This window comes from Hylobates moloch, unplaced genomic scaffold (assembly GCF_009828535.3).
Source record: "Hylobates moloch isolate HMO894 unplaced genomic scaffold, HMol_V3 SCAFFOLD_23, whole genome shotgun sequence".
Taxonomy (NCBI): Eukaryota; Metazoa; Chordata; class Mammalia; order Primates; family Hylobatidae; genus Hylobates; species Hylobates moloch.
This window is the reverse complement of record NW_026652298.1, coordinates 6,504,198-6,524,678: the sequence shown is the minus strand read 5'-3', so window position 1 is coordinate 6,524,678 and position 20,481 is coordinate 6,504,198. Positions and strand designations below refer to the sequence as shown.

Below are 20,481 nucleotides of genomic sequence, written 5' to 3'. Positions count from 1 at the left end.
TTATCTAAGTGTACGTAGGGTATTACTAGGTTGATGCAAAAGGAACTGTGGTTTTTGCCAATTGTTTCTGTACCAACCTAATATTAGATTACATTTCAGTTAAGTGGGAAAAGGACCTTTTATATAATAAATGGTATTGTCATAATCTGCTAACAATTTAGAAGAAAGTTAGATAAACCAGATGGAAAGAAACATAAACTTTAGTAAACCAGTACCTAAGAGTAAGATTGAAATATACTCAAAAATATCTTTCATTTCACCACCTTCCATAAAAGCACTAGGCCCAGACAATTCTTGTGATTTCTATAATGCTGTCACTTTTATTAAGAAATAAATTATTCTCTTATCAAGCTGACTCAGAAAAGTAATTTTTTAAAGTACGATATTAGGTGGGTGGGAAGCTATTTGACTTATTTTGTGAGATAAATATAACATTAATGCCTAAACTGAGGAAGCCCAGTGTATTAGTTAGTTGTCTTTTGTTGCTATAGCAGATTACCACATACTTAGTGGCTTAAATACACAAATCTATTGTCTTACAGTTCTGGAGGTCAGAAATCTGAAATGAGTTTCACTGGGTTCAAATCAAGGCATTGGCAGGGCTGTGTTCTTTCTGAAGGCTCATGGGGACAATCCATTTTCTTGCCTTTTCCAGCTTCTAGAAGCTTCCTGCATTCCTTGGCTCCTAGCCTCCTTCCCTCTTCAAAGCCAGCAGTGGCTGGCAGAATTTTTCTCACCTGGACTATTCTGACCCTGACTCTTCCATCTCCCTCTTCCACATTGAAGCGCTTGTGTTTACACTGGGCCCATCCAGATAATCCAAAAATATCTTTCTATTTTAAAGTCAGCTAATTAGTAAACGTAATTTCTTCTGCAAATGTAATTCCCCCTTCCATGTAACATAACATATTCACAGGTTCCAGGGATTACATCGTGGACATCTTTAGGGGATGATTATTCTGCCTAACAGAAACAGTATAAGAAAAAATAACTATAGGTAGGTGAGTAACTATCCTGGTTTGACTGAGGGTTTTCTGGGATGTGGGACCTTCTTTTTGTTTGTTTGTTTGAGACGGAGTTTCGCGCATGTTTCCCAGGCTGGAGTGCAATGGCGTGATCTCAGCTCACCACAACCTCCACCTCCCAGTTTCAAGCGATTCTCCTGCCTCAGCCTCCCAAGTAGCTGGGATTACGGGCCTGCACCACCATGCCCGGCTAATCTTTTGATTTTTAGTAGAGACAGGGTTTCACCATGTTGGTCAGGCTGGTCTCAAACTCTTGACCTCAAGTGATCCACCTGCTTCATCCTCCCAAAGTGCTGGGATTACAGATGTGAGCCATCAGGCCTGGCCCAGACCTGTTTTAAAACTAGAATGGATGGTTCTGGGCCAACAAGGACAGTTGGTTGGCCTAAGAACATTAATATAAGCACACATGTGAAAATCTTAACATTTAAGCCAAGGAACGCAAGATTGTTGCACATCAGATAGTTTTTTCATATAATTTACCCATTTATAGACTAAAGCAGCAGTCGCCAATCTTTTTGGCACCAGGGACTGATTTTATGGAAGACAATATTTCCACTGACCGGGTAGTGGGGGATGGTTTTGGGGTGATGTTTATCTATTTTTGTGTAGGTTAATGTTTTTTCACAATAAATACTGAAAAAGGAATTAGGTATAATCACCGCATATTTTACAACCACAACCTATGAAAGGAAGAAAACATATATTTTTCCCAATTCCAAGAGAATCTGACAATTGCTTTACACTTGTTGAGTTCGGATTACAATAAAGATTGGTTATAATGTAGATGAAGAAATTCAGATTGAACTTTTTATAACAATGAAGAAATAAAATTTCTCAAAACAAACAAGTAAAACAGGCACCATTGTCTCAAAATTAAGGGTTCTATAACAATAAACCACAGTAGTTAAAAATCAAGATGCAGCTGGGAAACTTCTTAAATGCATACTACGGCTGGGCGCAGTGGCTCACGCCTGTAATCCCAGCACTTTGGGAGGATGAGGCAGGAGGACCACAAGGTCAGGAGTTCCAGACCAGCCTGGTCAATATGGTGAAACCCCGTCTCTACTAAAAATACAAAAATTAGCTGGGTGTGGTCGTGCACGACTGTAGTCCCAGCTACTCGGGAGGCTGAGGCAGAAGAATTGCTTGAACCCGAGAGGCAGAGGTTGCAGTGAGCCAAAATCGTGCCACTGCACTCCAGCCTGGGCAACAGAGTGAGACTGTCTCAAAAAAAAAAAAAAAAAAAAGCACACTAGTCAGAATCCATTTCATGATGACAAGAAACATAAATCTGTGGAGAAAAGACCTTCACCCCAACCTAGCTAACGTTTACATTTTTAATGTGTTCAAGATATCTGATTGGTTAATAGTGTCCATTTTTGATCCCTATCTCTATAATGAGCTGCAATGGCCAGTTTAGTATTCTGTAACCTTAAAATGCCTGTGTCAACATTACACCTGGCCAAGGTTCTTGTTATTGAAACATACGGCACCTCTGGTACAAGTACAGTTCTATTCAAGGCTGACTTAAAGAGATTTGGGGCTTAAATGTTTTAAAAATGTCCACTGCTCTAGGTCTGTAATTTTGAGAGTCCATGAGTGGGGTAGGCTTGGGAAACACTAATGCTGTGTAAGGGAGATTGTTCTCCCCTGAAGACTTGAGAGAGTTCCTGCAGGATCATCAAAGGAGTTGACCACAGTTGATGACGTTCCAACATGTTGTTGGATGATGTAAATGTCAACAATATGTGTGCTAGCCAGAAGTCATGACACTGGGTCCCAGTCAGACTCCAGAGCCATCTCTACTTGGGAGTGGAAGGAAGACTGACCCCCTTTTGGCTGTGAAAAACTCTAAGGCTTTTAGACAATTCAGAGGAAATGTGGAGACTTCAAGAAGTAGATACTGAAGTTCTAGCTAAAAAGGCCTGTGGACTGAGGGCTTTGTGGTTCCAGATACCCTAAGTGTGTGGAGCTCTTCCTTCTGAATACACCTGCGAAGTAGAGTCGGTGTCCTCTTCTGGGCTTAAGGGGGGGTCTGTAGAGTAGGGGAGTTAAGGGTGGAAGTTTGGAACAACCGCCATGAGGAATTGGAGAAAAATCCAACAAAGCATTCATTGAAGGACTTTGGGTTGTGAGGAAGAATAAGTTGAGGCTGGAGAAACTTATTACCCTAAAGCAGCTTGAGAGCAGGCCTTGAGGTTGGATGGGTAAAGGCTGAGGTATGATGGGAGGCAAAGGGGCAAAGATGGGAGGTCCCTGATGAGACCATGATTAAACTGATGCATCCAGGGATCTAGTATGAATGAAGAAAGTAGGGAAGACAAAAAGGGTATGAAAGTTAGAGAGAAACACAGGGCAGTTCCTGGGTAGGGGGTGAGGGGTGGGGCCTTGGATAGATCAAAGGCCAAGTGGAGGAGTGAGATGTAGGAGAGCTAGAAGCTTGTGGTCAGAGAGCAATTTACTGGAATTCAATATATCAGAGGTGGAGCACATAGCTGTGCAAAGGTCCCAGGTGTGCCCATGGGAGGAGGCATCGATATGGAGTAAAGGTCATTGTATATCAAGCCATCATGAAGTTAGGGTGTTGATGACTTATCTGACTTATCCTTGTGGGTGTTTAAACACTCAGACTCATGACAAATAGCAGAGACTCTCTGGCACAAATTTAGAAGAATACCAGCATATTAATAGATGACAGGCTGCTTTTATTTGTATCAGTCCCAGACTCCAGTTTGTAGCCATTGTATTCTGGAAACCTGGAGAAGAATCCAAGGACCCTGATCCCCCATTTTCTGAATATTCTCTAACACACACACACACACACACACACACACACACCTCTGAGGCCTCTTCCCTTCTAAACTAGGAGAAAGCAATTGAAAGGTCCTAAACATAAATCTCTCATTAACTCAAAGGAGAAGAAACTTAAAATGACAACAGTTTATAAGACAATTGGTTTATTGCAGTATTATGAGTCAAGAAGTCAGTACATTTATTGCAGGTTTATTTTATGCTTAGCATAGCATTTGAAGGTATGGGTTTTGAAGTTTAGCTGTCCAAAGATCAGATCTAACATTTAATATCTGCATGGGGAGGGCAAGCTACTTCATCTTCCTAAGCTTCAGATTGTTGTCTTAAGGTTATTATATTATGTCCTACTTCACTGAGTTGCCTTGAGGATTAAATGAGATGCTGCATGTAAAGTACAAAGGGCTTAGAATAGTAAGTGCTCAGTCCTACTAAGTGTTGTTATCACTCTCATTCCTCATTCTTGAGGCATGTTTCTCACAGGCCTCTCTTTACTCATTCTAGAATGAAGGTAAATTCATGCACATTTAGTATTTTCTGGGGAACATTGTGGATCCAGCTGATGCCAGCTCAGGGTTGTGTGCATCTCTTCCCAACTTGTGGTTCAGTGATGTTGATAGCTGAGGTCCACCATGGTGGTGGTATTTACACATGCAAATTGGCAAATACTACAACCAAAATAGTCCTCCTTCCCTGTTTTTTGTGGAAATCAGGTTACACCATTGCATCTTCGGTTTTTGTTTGGGTGATTCCTTCTCAGATCTGTAACTAGACAGCAGGCTCATGTACAGTTCCTAGCCTGATTCCCAGCCTCTTGCAGGTTTTCACTGGGTGAAACTTTCCAGGCCTTGGATGATAGCCTCTCCTGCTCCCACTGCCTCTGTCACCTTCTGATTGCTGGGATGTGTGAAACATACAATTAGCAGATTCCATGACTTTCACAGCTCTTTCTGTCTTTTGGTCTCTATAGTGTTAAGTTAGGGGTCTATAACACCTCCAATATTACCCCAGTTCCTGCCTTGTTTTTGTCATAGTATTTAAATGTTTTTAGAAAGAGAATGGAAGATTGGGAGAGAACACTCGAGCTCCCTCAAAACATGCCTCCCATAAGGGGAGGTTTGGCTCTCCAAGGTCTTCATTGCTGCGATCTTATTTTTCTATTTTTCTTTTCCTTTTTCTTTTTCTTTTTCTTTTCTTTTCTTTTTTTTTTTTTTTTTGAGATGGAGTCTCGCTCTGTCGCCCAGGTTGGAGTGCAGTGGTGCAATCTTGGCTCACTGCAACCTCCGCCTTCTGGGTTCAAGCGATTCTCCTGCCTCAGCCTCCCAAGTAGCTGGGACTACAAGCACACACCACCATGCCAGGCTAATTCTTGTATTTTTAGTAGAGTCGGGGTTTCACCATGTTGGCCAGGCTGGTCTCAAACTCCCGACCTCAGGTGATCCACCCACCTCGGCCTCCCAAAGTGATGGGATTACAGGTGTGAGCCACTGCACCCAGCCTATAATCTTATATTTAAATCAGGGCAAGGTGAATATCTTTCCACCTGCTTTCTTGCCTAAGGTTTATCCTTTTTCTCCAGTGGCATAGGAAGATAGAGCAATGGATTAAAATTTTCTAAATGGTTTCATCTGTCTTATTCTTAGTGGCGTATGCTCCCTGCTTCTGCCCATAGGTTGTCAGTTTTTACTTTAATTTTGATTTTTATCTTTTTTTCTTCTTAAGTATTTCAATTGGAAATTTAAAAAGAATATGTCAGGATTTGTTAGCTGAATGCTATTTTATATTGGAAATCTTCCTATGATAAACACAATTTTACTTACAAACTTTATTTTTGTTCTAGCCCTTTTCATGCAAAAATGTTGTCATTAAATAGAGCTATTTCACATTATATTTCCTTAGAGAAAGCACATGTAACAAGGACAGACCCAATTCAATCTAGAATTTCTTTTTTTTCTTTTTCCCCATCAGTAGGAAGTCATCCATCTAGAGTTTGTAAGAATATATTGGAATTTACAGTGGTGCCCTGAATAAAAAGATTCCTTTAATATGCACAAATGAATTAGCAGAATTATAAACTCTGCTTAGAAGGAGAGCTGATGGTGCTGTAAGGATAAAAAGCATCTACTGAAGCCTGGTTTTTTTTTACTACACTGAACCTGGAAACACTGGAATTTCTAGACAATCATGGAACGGTTGTGTAGTCCACACGCACAAGCAGCTGTGCTCGTGCTCAGGATGCGGAGCTGGTCCCCCACCATGGGGAGGAGGTCAGGGACACCGAGTGTGACCACAAGATGAAGGAGGGGTCTGTGTTCTATGGAGAGCCACACTGGGGGAGGTCATATCCTCCTTCTTATCCACCAAACATCCTTCTAGCGAGACCAGGAAAAGTCAGGAGACCACTCAAAAAAGAAGGAGAACCTGAGAAACCATCTCAAACAATGTCAGCAAGACAGGATCACTGTGACATTTCCAAAAAAGACTTGTGATCCCAACTCTTGGCTTAAGCCTCAGCCCTGGTCACTGCTCTGTGCTCATCCTCCATGAGTCTGCGGCTCTCATCTGTAAAGTAGGCACAGTGGTGAATTTGCCAGACTGTAATGATGCCTGAGTTTATAAATGCTGAGATATTTGTAAAGCATCCCCAAATAGTCATATTCAAGTTATCATAACTATTAATAATAAATAATTGTTATTACTTTTATTTATAAAAAAGAAGAGCTGACAGCCAAAAAATAAAGACTCAAATTTATTAAAATATGTTTCCAAAAACTACCTTTTAACTTGAATAGGTAATGCATATATTCAAATTGAAACTTTAAAATTCTCTTTTTATTATTATTATTTTTAGAGACAGGATCTCGTTTTGTTGACCGGGCTGGAGTACAGTGGCACGAACATAGCTCACTGCAGACTCAAACTCCTGGGCTCAAGTGGATCCCCTCATTTCAGCCTCCTGAGTAACTGGGACTACAGGCATGCACTACTATGCCTGGCTAATTTTAAAAAAAAATTTTTGTAGAGATAGAGTCTTGCTATGTTGCCCAAGCTGGCCTTAAACTCCTAGGCTCAAGTGATACTCCCCTGCCCTCCCTGCCAGCAACCAATACACCCTAAGCTAAACCCCCCATCCTCTGGGGCTCTCAAAGTGCTGAGATTATAAATATGAGTCATCCTGCCCCGCTGAAAATTACCTTTTTAAAAAACTAACAGATTTAGGTCAAGCAGGAAATCAAGCCTCAAATATACATATGTATTAGATACCATCCACCAAAATAATTTCTGGCAGAGAAAAAAATAGCATGCTTAACAGTAGCATGGCTAAAACCATGCCAGAAAAACCTATATATTTGGGAACATCTTTAGGAATGCATGTTGTACAACTAATAGTGGAAATTTTCTGAGTAAGATCTGGTGATTCGAAAGGGAAAGGAACAGTTAACTGGGAGGGTATCCTCAGGTTTCTAAAAGGCTGGTCTTGTGCTACAGAACTCTGTGGACTCCCTGTGTCCTGGGAAACAACACGGGTGAGGCTCTCTTCCTGCGTTTCTCACCTATGGGCAGTCTAAGGGGCTGAGTAATGCCAGTTTGATTTACTTTACGTGCATGCTGTTTATGTTTACGTGCATAGGCTATGATTAGCAGTAAAGGGGAGTAGCCTCTCTCCTGTGAGTGAGTCAACAAGTTGTTTTATTTCTATAAGAGTAACACCCCAGGCCGGGCACAGTGGCTCATGCCTGTAATCTCAGCACTTTGGGAGGACAAAGCGGGCAATCACGAGGTCAGGAGTTTGAGACCAGCCTGGCCAATACGGTGAAACTCCATCTCTACTAAAAACACAAAAATTAGCATGTAGTCCCAGCTACTGGGGAGGCTGAGGCAGAAGAATCGCTTGAACCTGGGTGGTGGAGGTTGCAGTGAGCCAAGATTACACCACTATACTCCAGCCTGGGCGGCAGAGTGAGAGTCCATCTCAAAAAAAAAAAAAAAAAACAAACAAACCAGTAACACCTTCCCTTCAACGTGGGGGGAGCCAAGCAAGAGTGGCAAATCCTGTGAGTGTTAGAGATTGGTAAACAAATTAGAATCCTTTTATTTGGCAGTAGGCGCCAGCTTGGGTTCACCAAGGACAAAGCATGTCAAACTAACCTCATTTTCCAAATTTATGAAAGACTGATAGAAGAGAGGAATGTTATAGAAAGTTATTTCTTGGTTTAGTGAGACACTCGACAAAGACAATTATGATACCTTTATGGATGAGTCCAGGAAATGTCATATGGAAAATAAAACAATTATCTGTACTTGATTTCTAGCTAATTTAACAACAGTGGCCAAACATCTCTGTTTACACAACCCATATTTGCTTAGAGGATTTTTTTAAATAGCTTTATGCAGGATTCATGAATTGTTCATATTTTTATTAGTTACCTTGATGAAGATCTAAAAAAATGGTTAGCAAATAGGAATATGACTCAAAGTTGAAAGAACAGATTACAGCTTGGGTGATGGAATCAAGATCTCCACAGACTACATGATAGACTCTCAAAAGATAAAATGTGGCATGGGTTTATAGGTTTACATTTAAATTGTAAAGATCAGCCTCATAAATACAAGTTGAGGGAGACCTAGAAAAGAAAAAAAAGTCTTTAAAAAACAGTAAAGGGTTTTGTTGATTTTAAACTTATGTTACCTAATAGTTTGCCACTAAAGAAGAAGTCAAATGGTTGGTTTTTTGTTTGTTTGAGACAGAGTCTCGCTCTGTCGCCCAGGCTGGAGTGCAGTGGTGCGATCTCAGCTCATTGCAACCTCTGCCTCTTGGGTTCAAGCGACTCTCGTGCCTCAGGCTCCAGAATAGCTGGCACTACAGGTGCCTGCCACCACAGCCTGGCTAATTTTTGTATTTTTTGTAGAGACAGGGTTTTGCCACGTTGCCCAGGCTTGTCTTGAACTCCTAGCCTCAAGCAATCCACCTGCCTCGGCCTCCCAAACTGCTGGGATTACAGGCATGAGCCACCCCACCTGGCAAATGCTTGTATTAATAAAAGCACAGCAAAAGATTATTGAAGCCCATTGTTTTCTGTAATGATTAGACCACAGTCATTCATGATTATTTATTACCATGGCTCAGGTCATTATTCTAGAAGTTATTGGAATCTGAAGATGGATCAGCCTGAGTTACTTAAGGAAGCTTCCAGTTTATTTAGAGGATAAATAAGACTGTATTTTAATAACTACAGCAGAAGTTAGGAATCAATACTGGAAAGAGGTACAGGTAAAGCCATATATAAATTCAGAGAAGCCAGAGATCGTTTCTGGGAGTGGTGATCAGGAGATGCGCATTGAGCAGAAGGAACAACTAGAGTCTAGAACACAGTCAAATCTCTTGTGCTGTGCATGAGTCTTGTAGGGGGCTTGGTGTTCGTGGCCAGCAGATATTTGGTGCACAGCTGCAAAGGACCAATTTAAAGTGCCAGAGGCAAAATGGATATAATTGGAAATCCTGAGCACAGAAATGGCACAGAAAGTAATTAAGTCTAACCGAGTTTGTCAAGGGCAATAGTATGAAATAAGTTTGGAAAGGTAGTTTGGAGACAGAAAAATTTGCTTCATTAATATGAATAAGAAGGAACTTCAGGTCTTCAAAGAGGTCTTTTGCCCTGAGACAAAGGTTGAATTTCCTAGCATTTCCTTTGTTCTCTGGCTGCAGTCTTACTCTGGGTTATTATTCTGCAGCTCACCCCACTGGGGATTTGCTGTCTCTTGCTATACAGACATATATATGACTCTGATTTCCCTCATATCTGTTTTTGCATCCTGCCTATGCCCCCTCCAAAACCCAGTCTCAGGCCATTCATGTCTTGTACTGTACTTGTAACACTTATTTCTCATGTAGAAGGCCTTGCATGCCAAACAAATGTGTTTGCATTTTATAGAATATACACCCAAGTGGAGTAATCGCAGCAATAATTTGAACAACGAATCAGCCCTGTAGGGTAGACAGAGTGGAAAGGAGAAGGCTGAGGTAGAGAAAACTGTAAGGAAGGTTAGGGGCCGGGCGTGGTGGCTCCCACCTGTAATCCCAGTTACAGTAAGAGCGAAACTCTGTCTCAAAAAAAAAAAAAAAAGAAAGAAAGGTCAGATTTAGGGTTGTACTTACAGAAGTCTAAAGGAGGGAGCAGGTTTTTAAAATGTGTTTGTTTGTTGTTGTTGTTGTTGTTTTTGAGATGAAGTCTTGCTCTGTTGCCCAGGGTGGACTACAGTGCACAATCTTGGCTCATTGCAACCTCCGCCTCCCAGGTTCAAGTGATTCTCACACCTCAGCCTCCCACTAGCTGGGATTACAGGTGTGTGCCACCACGCCCAGTTAAGTTTTGCATTTTTTTGGTAGAGATGGGGTTTCATCATGTTGGCCAGGCTGGTCTCAAACTCCTGGCCCCAAGTGATCCTCCTGCCTCAGCCTTCCAAAGTGCTGGGATTACAGGTGTGAGCCACCATGCTGGGCCAAGGCAACAGTTTTTAAAAATAAAAACGTACATTGTCACTGCCAACGCAGGACCTTACTTACTGGGGAATTGTGTACACATTGTTGCTCAGGCAAGAATGATCACCAGCTCCACAACAAATTAACTGCCTAGGAGATTGTAGCCTATACAATCACACAGTGGAAGACAATTAGAAGGTTAAAAGTTGGAAAGGAAGAGGCAAAACTGTCTTTATTTCTAAGTGATATAATAGTTTACCTGAGAAAATAAATAAAACTGTAAAATTGAAAAAAGATAAAACAACTCAATCTAACTATGTATCAAATTGGTAATTCAACTATAAAGAGAAAAGAATTATTTCAGCTCTCTTTAGAACATATAACTCTGACCATATATCCTTATCGAAATATAAGGGTAAAAAAAGGACAAAGAAATCTTCCACTTTATTTAGTAGTAACTTCATTATTGATATTGATATTATAATTTTGAAACTATTTTTTCTTTTTTATTCTATTATTACATTATATTTCTGAAACTTTCATTCATATTATAGTATAAAACAAAAACTATGATAACATTATCAGGAATCAGTATTTTCAGTGTGAGAGAAGAGATAGAAAGTCAGAAAGAAGATAAGAAAAGCTTGTGTTATACTTACCTGGCAGGGGAGATACCATGATCACGAAAAGCTTGTGTCATTCTAAAGCTGGGAAGGGAATTTAGCCGATTTTGGTAAGGGGAGAAAGAGTGAAATCCTTTCTTCTCCATCACTAGTTTCATGGATGAGGCATCTATAACAGAAGACAGATCAACAAGAGAAAAGCATGGGAGCCTTCAGAAGTGAAATGGGGAAACCTGTGTATTTTTATGCTTAAGTTTGATGAAGAGAGGACAGTCACGCAGAAGTACGATTAGACAAAGGGGGGTTATTACCATCCAATGGTAATAAACTAGGGGGAGCTCTGCAAGGTCTATTTGTTCAGATTAATCTCTGTGTCCCTGTGTCTTCAGAGAGAAGGGCATTCCTTTACTCCAGGTATAGAGCAGGCACCTCTGGAACGAGAGTCGTATGTTCTACTTTAGGGGACCCAGGTCTGCTGAGGTTTACGACTTACTTCAGGGGAGAAGAGGTCAGGGGAAGGTAAGAGAGTCCTTCCTGCTTCTGTTGTTTCCTCAAATGCCAGCGTCTTTCATATTTTGGGGTTGTGTGTCCTGAACACCATCAGTGCACATACAAAACACAACCATAACAATAGTTAATATCATTTTGATGGCAAAATATTGAATTTTTCCCACGTAACTTGGAACAAAACAAAGCTATCTATGGTTATCACTTCTTTTCAACGTTGTACTGGAGTTCCTAGCCTAAGCAAAAAAAAAGAAAAGAAAAAAGGACAAAGAAAAACATACAACTGGAAAGGAAGAAGTAGATTGTCTTTATTGGCAGATGATATGCTTACATATTTATAAAATCCAACCACGGCAACACATACATTTCTAGAAAAAACAAGTTGAATTTAGCAAAGATGGCTGGATACAAGATTAGTTGGAAAACTAATACTCAGGAATGAAGTTAATCAAAGATATGCAAACTTCGATAATGAAAACTACAAAACATCGCCAAGAAAAATTAAAGATGGCCTAACTAAATAGAGAGATGCACCATTTCGAGGATTGGGAGACTCAATTCAAGATGTCATTCTCCCCAGATTGATCCATAGATTTCATACAATTCTATTAAAACAATAATCTCAGCACGTTTTGCTTTTGTTTTGTTTTGTTTTGTTTTTGAGACGGAGTTTCACTCTTGTCACCCAGGCTGGAGTGCAATGGCGCAATCTCAGCTCACTGCAACCCCTGCCTCCCAAGTTCAAGTGATTCTCCTGTCTCAGCCTCCCAAGTAGCTGAGACTAGCGGCGTACACCACTATGCTGGGCTAATTTTGTATTTTTAGTAGAGACAGGGTTTCACCGTGTTGGCCAGGCTGGTCTCGAACTCCTGACTTCAGGTGATCTGCCTGCCTCGGCCTCCCAAAATGCTGGGATTACAGGCGTAAGCCACCATGCCCGGCCTCAGCAGGTTTTTAACCATGGAATTTGACAAGCTGATTTTAAAACGTGTATGAAAAAAGAAAGAAAAAATTATAATAGTCAAGCAATCTTGAAGGAGAACTGACTTGGAGGACTAACCCATGAGACGTCAAACTTAGACATGAAATCTAAACTGGGCATAGGGACATGCACCTGTAGTCTCAGCTACTAGGGAGGCTGAGGAAGGAAGATTGCTTGAGCCCAGTAGTTCAAGGCCAGTTTGGGCAACATAGCAAGATCTTATCTTTTTTTTTTTTTAAGAATTAATCTGAAACTTAGCCTAAAAGAGTCATAAAGGAATTGTGGTACTGACATAAGGACAGACAACTTAATGAAATAGAGTCCAGAAATAGATCCATGCATACATGGTTACTTGCTTATGATAAAGTCACCAATGCAATTCAGTGGGAAAAGGGTAACTTTTTTTCAATAAATGAAAAAATTGAATAGTTACATGGAAGACCCTTGTAATATGCTCAAAAATGAACTTATGATTAAATCATAGATATAAATGTGAATGACAAAACTATAATGCTTCTAGAAAAACATATAGAAAATATATTCATGGAATTGGGGTAGGCAAAGAATGTTTAACTAGGATACAGATGAATTAACCATAAAAAGGAAAAGTTGATACATTAGGCTTCATCAAAATAAAAAACTTCTATTCATTAAAAGCACAACATAAAATAATATATCTACAAAGAGACTTTTACTAGAATGTTCATAGCAGTTTTATTCATAGTACCCCCCAAACTGGAAATGGTGCAGGTGTCTGTCAACAGGAGGATGGATAAATCAACTGTGAGTGTATGGGTGATCATTGGATGATCCTTTCAACTTTTCTACATTTTTGAGATTATTCATAATAAGATTTTGGAGAGAAAAGTGTGGGAAAGAGACAAACATGAAAGGGTGCAATACTAAATATGCTTTTTAATTGTCTTTCAGTATTCAGATGTGAAATGAATGTATGAACTGGCAAGGACACACGTCTTATTACATAAAATCATTTCTACTTTCTGTTTCATACAGCATACCTGTATAGTTTAAAATTTAGTGTATATATATTTTAATAAATCATAACTTTTACCTTCTCACATGGTGTAAAAGAAGTTTATTCACATTCTGTTACTGTAAGTGCACCTATAATTGAGCCAGTGCCAATACATTTTCAATGAGATTTTAGAGGTATATTGAATTATCTGACTTTTCACAATTACTCTTTGAGTGTATAGTACCAAGTAAGATGGTTATTTTAAAAACATGGAAAACGTGGAAATAACTAGTGCAGCAGTAATTTGGATTTTTTTTTGCTATTTAAGTTGGAGTTCTTTGCTATTTAAGTTGGATATTTCTTATATTACTGAAATTGTTTTTAGAATTTTTTTACCCTAAAATGCAGGCAGTATTTTCACAGAAGTTAATGTAGACTGATTAGAAGTATTTTAAAAGAGCAGGTAATGCATGCTTTTTCTATACAAAATATATAAAAACAAAATTTTCTTCTTTTGAGACAGAGTTTTGCTCTTGTTGCCCAGGCTGGAGTGCAGTGGCGTGATCTTGGCTCACTGCAACCTCCACTTCTTGGGTTCAAGTGATTCTCTCTTGCCTCAGCCTCCTGAGTAGGTGGCATTATAGGCACGTGCCACCATGCTCAGCCAATTTTTTGCACTTTAAGTAGAGATGGGGTTTTATCATGTTGGCCAGGCTGGTCTTGAACTCCTGACCTTAGGTGATCCACCCACCTCAGCCTCCCAAAGTGCAGGGATTATAGGCGTGAGCCACCGTGTCCTGCCAAAAACAAAATTTTTAAAAAGAAGATAAAGGCCGAGTGCAATGGCTCAGCCCTGTAATTCCAGCACTTTGGGAGGCTGAGGCGGGTGGATCACTTGAGGCCAGGAGTTCGAGACCAGCCTGGTCAACATGGTGAAATCCTGTCTCTACTAAAAACACAAAAGTTAGCCAGGCGTGGTGGTGGGTGCCTGTAATTCCAGCTACTGGGGATGCTGAGGTGGGAGGATCACTCGAACCTGAAAGGTGGCAGAGGTTGCAGTGAGCTAAGATGGCACCACTGTGCTCAGGCCTGGGCAACAGAGTGAGACACGGTCTCAAAAATAATAAATAAATAAATAAATAAATAATAAAGGGAAGAATTGGAATGGTAGGGAAGGCACTGATATAAGGTGAAGATAGCACAGAGCTTCAAGCTCATGGGAATGCTGAATGGGTTCTGACCCAGAATGCCAGCTCCACCCAACCAAGCCCTCTGAGAGGTTTTTCCCCTGAACCCCACAGGAGGGAGCAACCCCAGGTGGTGGTTTTCAGTCGTGCTGTTACCCACACGTGCCTGCTTCAGCTGATTGCAGTAGGTTGGCCCCGCAGAGGCTGCAGTAATTTTCTGGACAAATCAGATTCTCTCTGTTGAGGAGTTTGGAAAGTTTCAAGAGAGCTGTGTCGCTGACACGTTGGAGTAGAAGCAATGCTCATATAGAGGGAAAGCAGCATGCAGACCCCATGGGGCAGTCCAGGCCTGAGCAAGAAACCATGAGCGTGAGAAAGGCTAGTGGAAAAGTAGTTGGCTGACGGGAATGGAAAGAAGCAGACATGGATTTGAGCAGTGCCAAAATGCTTACATGGGGCTGGTTGCTTGCCAGGGAATGTCCACATTTCATCCTTAATTTAAGGTAGATACTTTCATTATTCCCATTTTTACAGATGAGGAAACTGAGGTGGAAAAGCGTTAAGTGTCTTGGAAGCCTGGTTCTTGAGCCCTGCTTTTAGCCACTGCACTGTGCTGCCCTTGTCCCCGCCCTATGCCCACCAGGAGAGCAGCTGTGGGTCCTCAGAACATGTGCCACAGCCAGTGAGTCCCTGCTGTACAGCTGTCCCATTCTCCTGTGAGATTTTTTTTTTTTTAATGATGTCTGACTCTATGCCTGAGGCTCTACCTTATGATGTATGGAGGACAGAGGAGAAAAAAATGGCCCCAGGAGGAAAACAGTCATGGTGAGAGGTGAGACTTGAAGAGTCAGCAGAAAGCATCCTATGAGCCATGTTAAAGAGTTTACACTTTATCCCCAAAGCAAGGAGTACCACTGAGGTGTCGTTGCCAGCATGGTGGGACAGATAGGGAGGGGGGGCAGGAATCATGATGAGATTTGCGTCCTGAGAAAGATATCCTGGCAGCCTTAGTGGAGGAGGGAGCTGGCAGTAGTGAGTGAGGGAAGCTGAAGCAATCTAGGTGATGGTGATGACAGCCTGAATTAGGAAGGCTGGCAGGGGAGATAAAGAGGTGTGGACAAGTTTAAGAGGTACTTAAGTGGGAGAATTCAGGACCTGGTGATTACTGGCTGTGAGGGGAGAGAGAGAAGAAAAGTCAACAGTGATAGTCAGAGACACTATAGATGATGATGTCATTCTTGAGATAGAAAACACAGTAGGAGAGAGTCTATCAGGTCGGGCTGGCTTCACGGGCACGCGATCTGTGTTCAGAGGGAACCATGAGTGGCTTAATGCTCTACTGCTCCTGCCTTGAATTTTTTTTTTTTTTTTTGAAGAGATGGGGTCTCCGTATGTCACTTATGCTGGTTTTGAACTCCTGGCCTAAAGCAACCCTCCTGCGTTAGCCTCCTAAAGTGCTGGGATTACAAGCATAAGCCACCATGCCTGGCCTGCCTTAAAATTCTTAGTAGCTTTTGAACAGGGAACCCCACCCTTTGGTTTTGTACTAGGCCCTACACATGATGTAGCCTATCCTGCCATCAAGCACTTGGGAGTGCAGCCTCAGAGCACAGAGGAATAAGGATTCGAGTAGTGTTCCCCAAAGAGTGTTTTCAAAGGGTGCTAACAGGTATTGTGTGGGAGGAAAAAGTAGGGTCTACAAAATGAGGCTCCATGGTCAAATAAATTGAGGAAGAACTGATTAAGCAAAGTTAAATCATTTTTTTAACCTACAGAGTATCCCAGAATTATTAATATGCCAATGAGCTGTGGCATAATAAAAAATATCTGAGTTTTGTCCCTTGCTCCTGACACAGGGATTTAAAAAATCTTTGGAATTGTCCAAGTGATAGAGGGAGAGGGGCCATGACAGCCTCAGGATGGGGGCTGGTCATCAGAGAAACCAAGCCTGTGATTAGGGAACTGGAAATTTCAGCCATCCAGCCTCTGGATGGAGGGAAGGAAGGCTGGACAGTGAGTTCAACCACATGGCCAGTGATTTAATCCATCATGCCTGTGTAATGAAACCTCAATAAAGAACCCTGGACTCTGATGCTCAGAGGAGCTTCCTGGTTGGCAACACTGATGTCCTGGAGGGAGGACATGCCCAGATTCCACAAGGAGAGGGCATCAAAGCTGTGTCCTCCCTGCCATCCCCAGACCTTGCCCTGTGTGTCTCTTTCATTTGGCTTTACAGTAAAACTGTAATCATCAGTATAATATATTTTGGTTTTCTTTTTTTGAGACAGAGTCTTGCTCTGTCGCCCAGGCTGGAGTGCAGTGGTGTGATCTCGGCTCACTGCAAGCTCTGCCTCCCAGGTTCACACCATTCTCCTGCCTCAGCCTCCCAAGTAGCTGTGACTACAGGCGCCCACCACCGCGCCCAGCTAATTTTTTGTATTTTTTTAGTAGAGACGGGGTTTCACCATGTTAGCCAGGATGGTCTCGATCTCGTGATCTGCCTGTCTCGGCCTCCCAAAGTGCTGGGATTACAGGCATGAGCCACCGTGCCCGGTCTCATCAGTATAATGTTTTAAGGATTTCTATGAGTTATCCTCGTAAGTTATTGAACCTGAGGGGGTCATGAGAACCCCCAAGGTTATAGCCAGCTAGTCAGAAGTGGGGGTGGCCCCAAGACTTCAGCTGATGTCTGAAGTGGGGGCAGTCTTGTGAAGGACTTTGTGCCAACTCCCGGTGGTTAGTATCAGAACTGAATTGAATTGTAGGACACCCACTTGGTGTCAGAGCATTGGCGTTGAAACAGTCGAGCTGTAGCAGTTGCTTTGGTATGCACCATCCAGCCCAGATTCCCCTTTCAGGACGGAGGCACTCATTTCCCCAGCTGAAGGAGGGAGGTGTTGATTGACGACTGCTCACAGCTCCATCCCTTTCTGGGGAATGTCCTGGCAGAAGGGAGCTGAATTGCCATGGTTACTGCCCCTCATCCCTGGTAGAGCCTACCTCCAATGACTAGAGAAGCACAACCCCTCTTGCCTCAATACAGAACAACTCTGAAGGGCTATTCCAGCTCCAGAGCTTCCTGTAGGATCAGCTGAGGGTGCTGTGGCAAGTGTGGGACTTATATCCAGAATTATTAAAAACTCTTACAACTAAAAAATTAGAAGACAAATAACCCAATTAAAAAATGGGCAAAGGATTCTGAAGAAGAAATAAAATGGCCAGTAAGCACACAAGAAGAGGTTCAACATCATTACCCTTTAGGGAAGGATCCAGTGAAAATTGAGGCAAATGCACAAGAGAGGCCAGAATTAATGGTGCAAAGTTTTGTGAGAAAGCTGGAAGTTAAACCAAGGAGGAATGGGAGACTTACTTTTGGAAAACGGGCAGGATATTTCTCTAAGACAGCAGGAACGGACCACCCAGTACACAAAGACGTTTGGAAGTGGTGAAAGAAAATCTGATGGAGTCCTCGTCACATGGTCTCCACCTTCACAGTAAATAATTCTGTGAAACGAAGTTATCCTAAGAAAGTGATGAAAGTTGAATATTTCATTGAGCTCTATATAATACAGATTTTTTATGAGTTCAAAAGTTTTGGTGGGGTCGGGTGTGTTGGCTCACACCTGTAATTCCAGCACTTTGGGAGGCCAAGGAGGGTGGATCACTTGAGGTCAGGAGTTTGAGACCAGCCTGGCCAACATAGTGAAACCCCCATCTCTACTAAAAATACAAAATTAGCCAGGTGTGGTGGTGGGTGCCTGTAATCCCAGTTACTTGGGAGGCTGAGGCAGGATAGTCACTTGAATCTCGGAGGCAAAGGTTGCAGTGAGCCGAGATCATGCAGCCTGGACAACAAGAGCAAAACTCTGTCTCAAAAAAAAAAAAAAAAAAGTTTTGGTGGGATATAAGGAGTCTTTAAAAAAAAAAAACTTTTATTTCCAATGAAAACGTTATAGAACCCTTTTATAGAAAATTTTGTAAGGCAATTGAAGAAGAAAATGCTTGTAATCCTGTGACCCTAAATATAACTACCAGTAATATTCTGATGAATTTCCTTCTAGCCTTTTTAATGCATCCTTTAAAATTTCACTGTACTCAAAATGTCCAGGTAATTAGTATCTTGAGTTTTTTGTGTTTCTCGTTTTCCCCTTATGAGTCTCCCTGCCTGTTTCTTCCACCCTGCCACTCCCTGATGGTGTATAGCCTTAATATAGTGGTAATTGTTAGGGACTGCATAAAGTTGATAAATAAATTTATTATAATTAAACAATAAGTTCCCAAGAATTGAACATTGGTTTCACTTTTTCAACATCATTAACTCTAGAAAAAAATATTTTTATACTTAGTATGGATTATTTCCTAATAATAAATTGACAGGTAGAATTACTTGGTCAGGAATTATATATACTCATATGCCTTGTGATATATATTGTTAGTTTAAGTACACACTTGAGAAACTGTTTTGCCCATCTCACCAATAATTGAAACAAAAACGAGGTATCATTTTTGGCCTACCATCAATTTGGTTGACCAAATCTGCCAAAAAACTTAATAAATGAAAGTATTTACGTAAGTGATTATGAGTTTTTATAAAGCAATTTGACGGAATATACCAAGGGCCATAAATGTTTTTATACCCTGTTCACCACATATTTAAGGGACATTGCCAAATTAGACCATGCTGAGCAAAGGTATTCAAGATTTTCCAAAATGGAAAATCCTCAAAGAGATTGTGATCTACTTAAATTTCAAAACCTGAAAACAATGAAAATAACCAGCCTTCAGTTGAGTATGATCATCATGAAATTAGCAAACAAGACATTACATTACAAATTCTAAGTTTAACAAAGATTTAATTACTCATCAAAAACAATGAAAACAAGCAAGAAAATTATTCTCGTCAAACACACAACCACACAACTTGAACAAACATAAAATTTCTGCAACTTCAAATTTTGTACCAAATGGAGATTATAATTATTGATTAAAAAGAAAATGTGGGTAAGCTTCAGGTGTACGCTTGCCTCAGGCCCTGTAAATGTTAGCGGTGGGTCTGTGGAGGCAGGAGGTAGTGTTGAGGTGGAAGAGGTTAACCAGCAGGCCAACATTTTGGTGGGGGTAAGCTGTTTGTTTTTTTTCTGAGCTCTACTTTTGTATTATTTCTAAATAAAATATAACAGTTTTCAAGTACATAAACTTTGAATATATTTACAAAAACATAAAGTGAATTTTTAAAAATAAAAAATTATTTTATATATGTGAGATGGTTAATTTTATGTATCATCTTGGCTAGGCTATACTACCCAGTTATTCAAGTAAACACTAATCTAGGTGTTATTGTGAAGGTATTGTGTAGATGTGGTTAATGTCTACAATCAGTTGACTTTTAAATAAAAGAGATGACCCTGGATAATGTTAGTAGGCCTCATCCAACCTGCTGAAAGACCTTTAAAGAGCAAAAACTGAAGTTTCCATCAAGAAGAAATTCTGCCTCAAGACTGCAGCATCACTCCTGCCCAAGAGCTTCCAGCCTTGCTGGCCTGACCTACCGATTTCAGACTTGCCAGCCCCCACAATCGCCTGAGCCCCTTTCTTGAAATAAATCTCTTTCTGTCTCTCTCTCTCTCTCTCTGTGGGGAACTCTAAAATAACATGTTTTTAAAATAAGGTATTTTTTCTTCTAAAATATTCAAGACCATTTATTAAAACTAGAAGACCAAATCAATTCAAATCATAATGCATTAATATAAAAAATGCAAACAAAGTACTTTAATAAAATGGAAGTTTATTCAATTCATTAACAGTTTAATTAGCTCTTATATGAAATAAATTTGTAAAATAAAGCCATTCACAATCCCAGCACACTCTGTCCACGTAGTTGCACTGTAA

At 40.8% G+C, this 20,481-nt stretch overlaps 1 pseudogene; it reads right to left on the bottom strand.

Moving 5' to 3' along the window:
* The window catches only part of LOC116462706 (RNA ligase 1-like), a 134,848-nt pseudogene that overhangs the window by 76,098 nt on the left and 38,269 nt on the right, over positions 1 to 20,481 (bottom strand).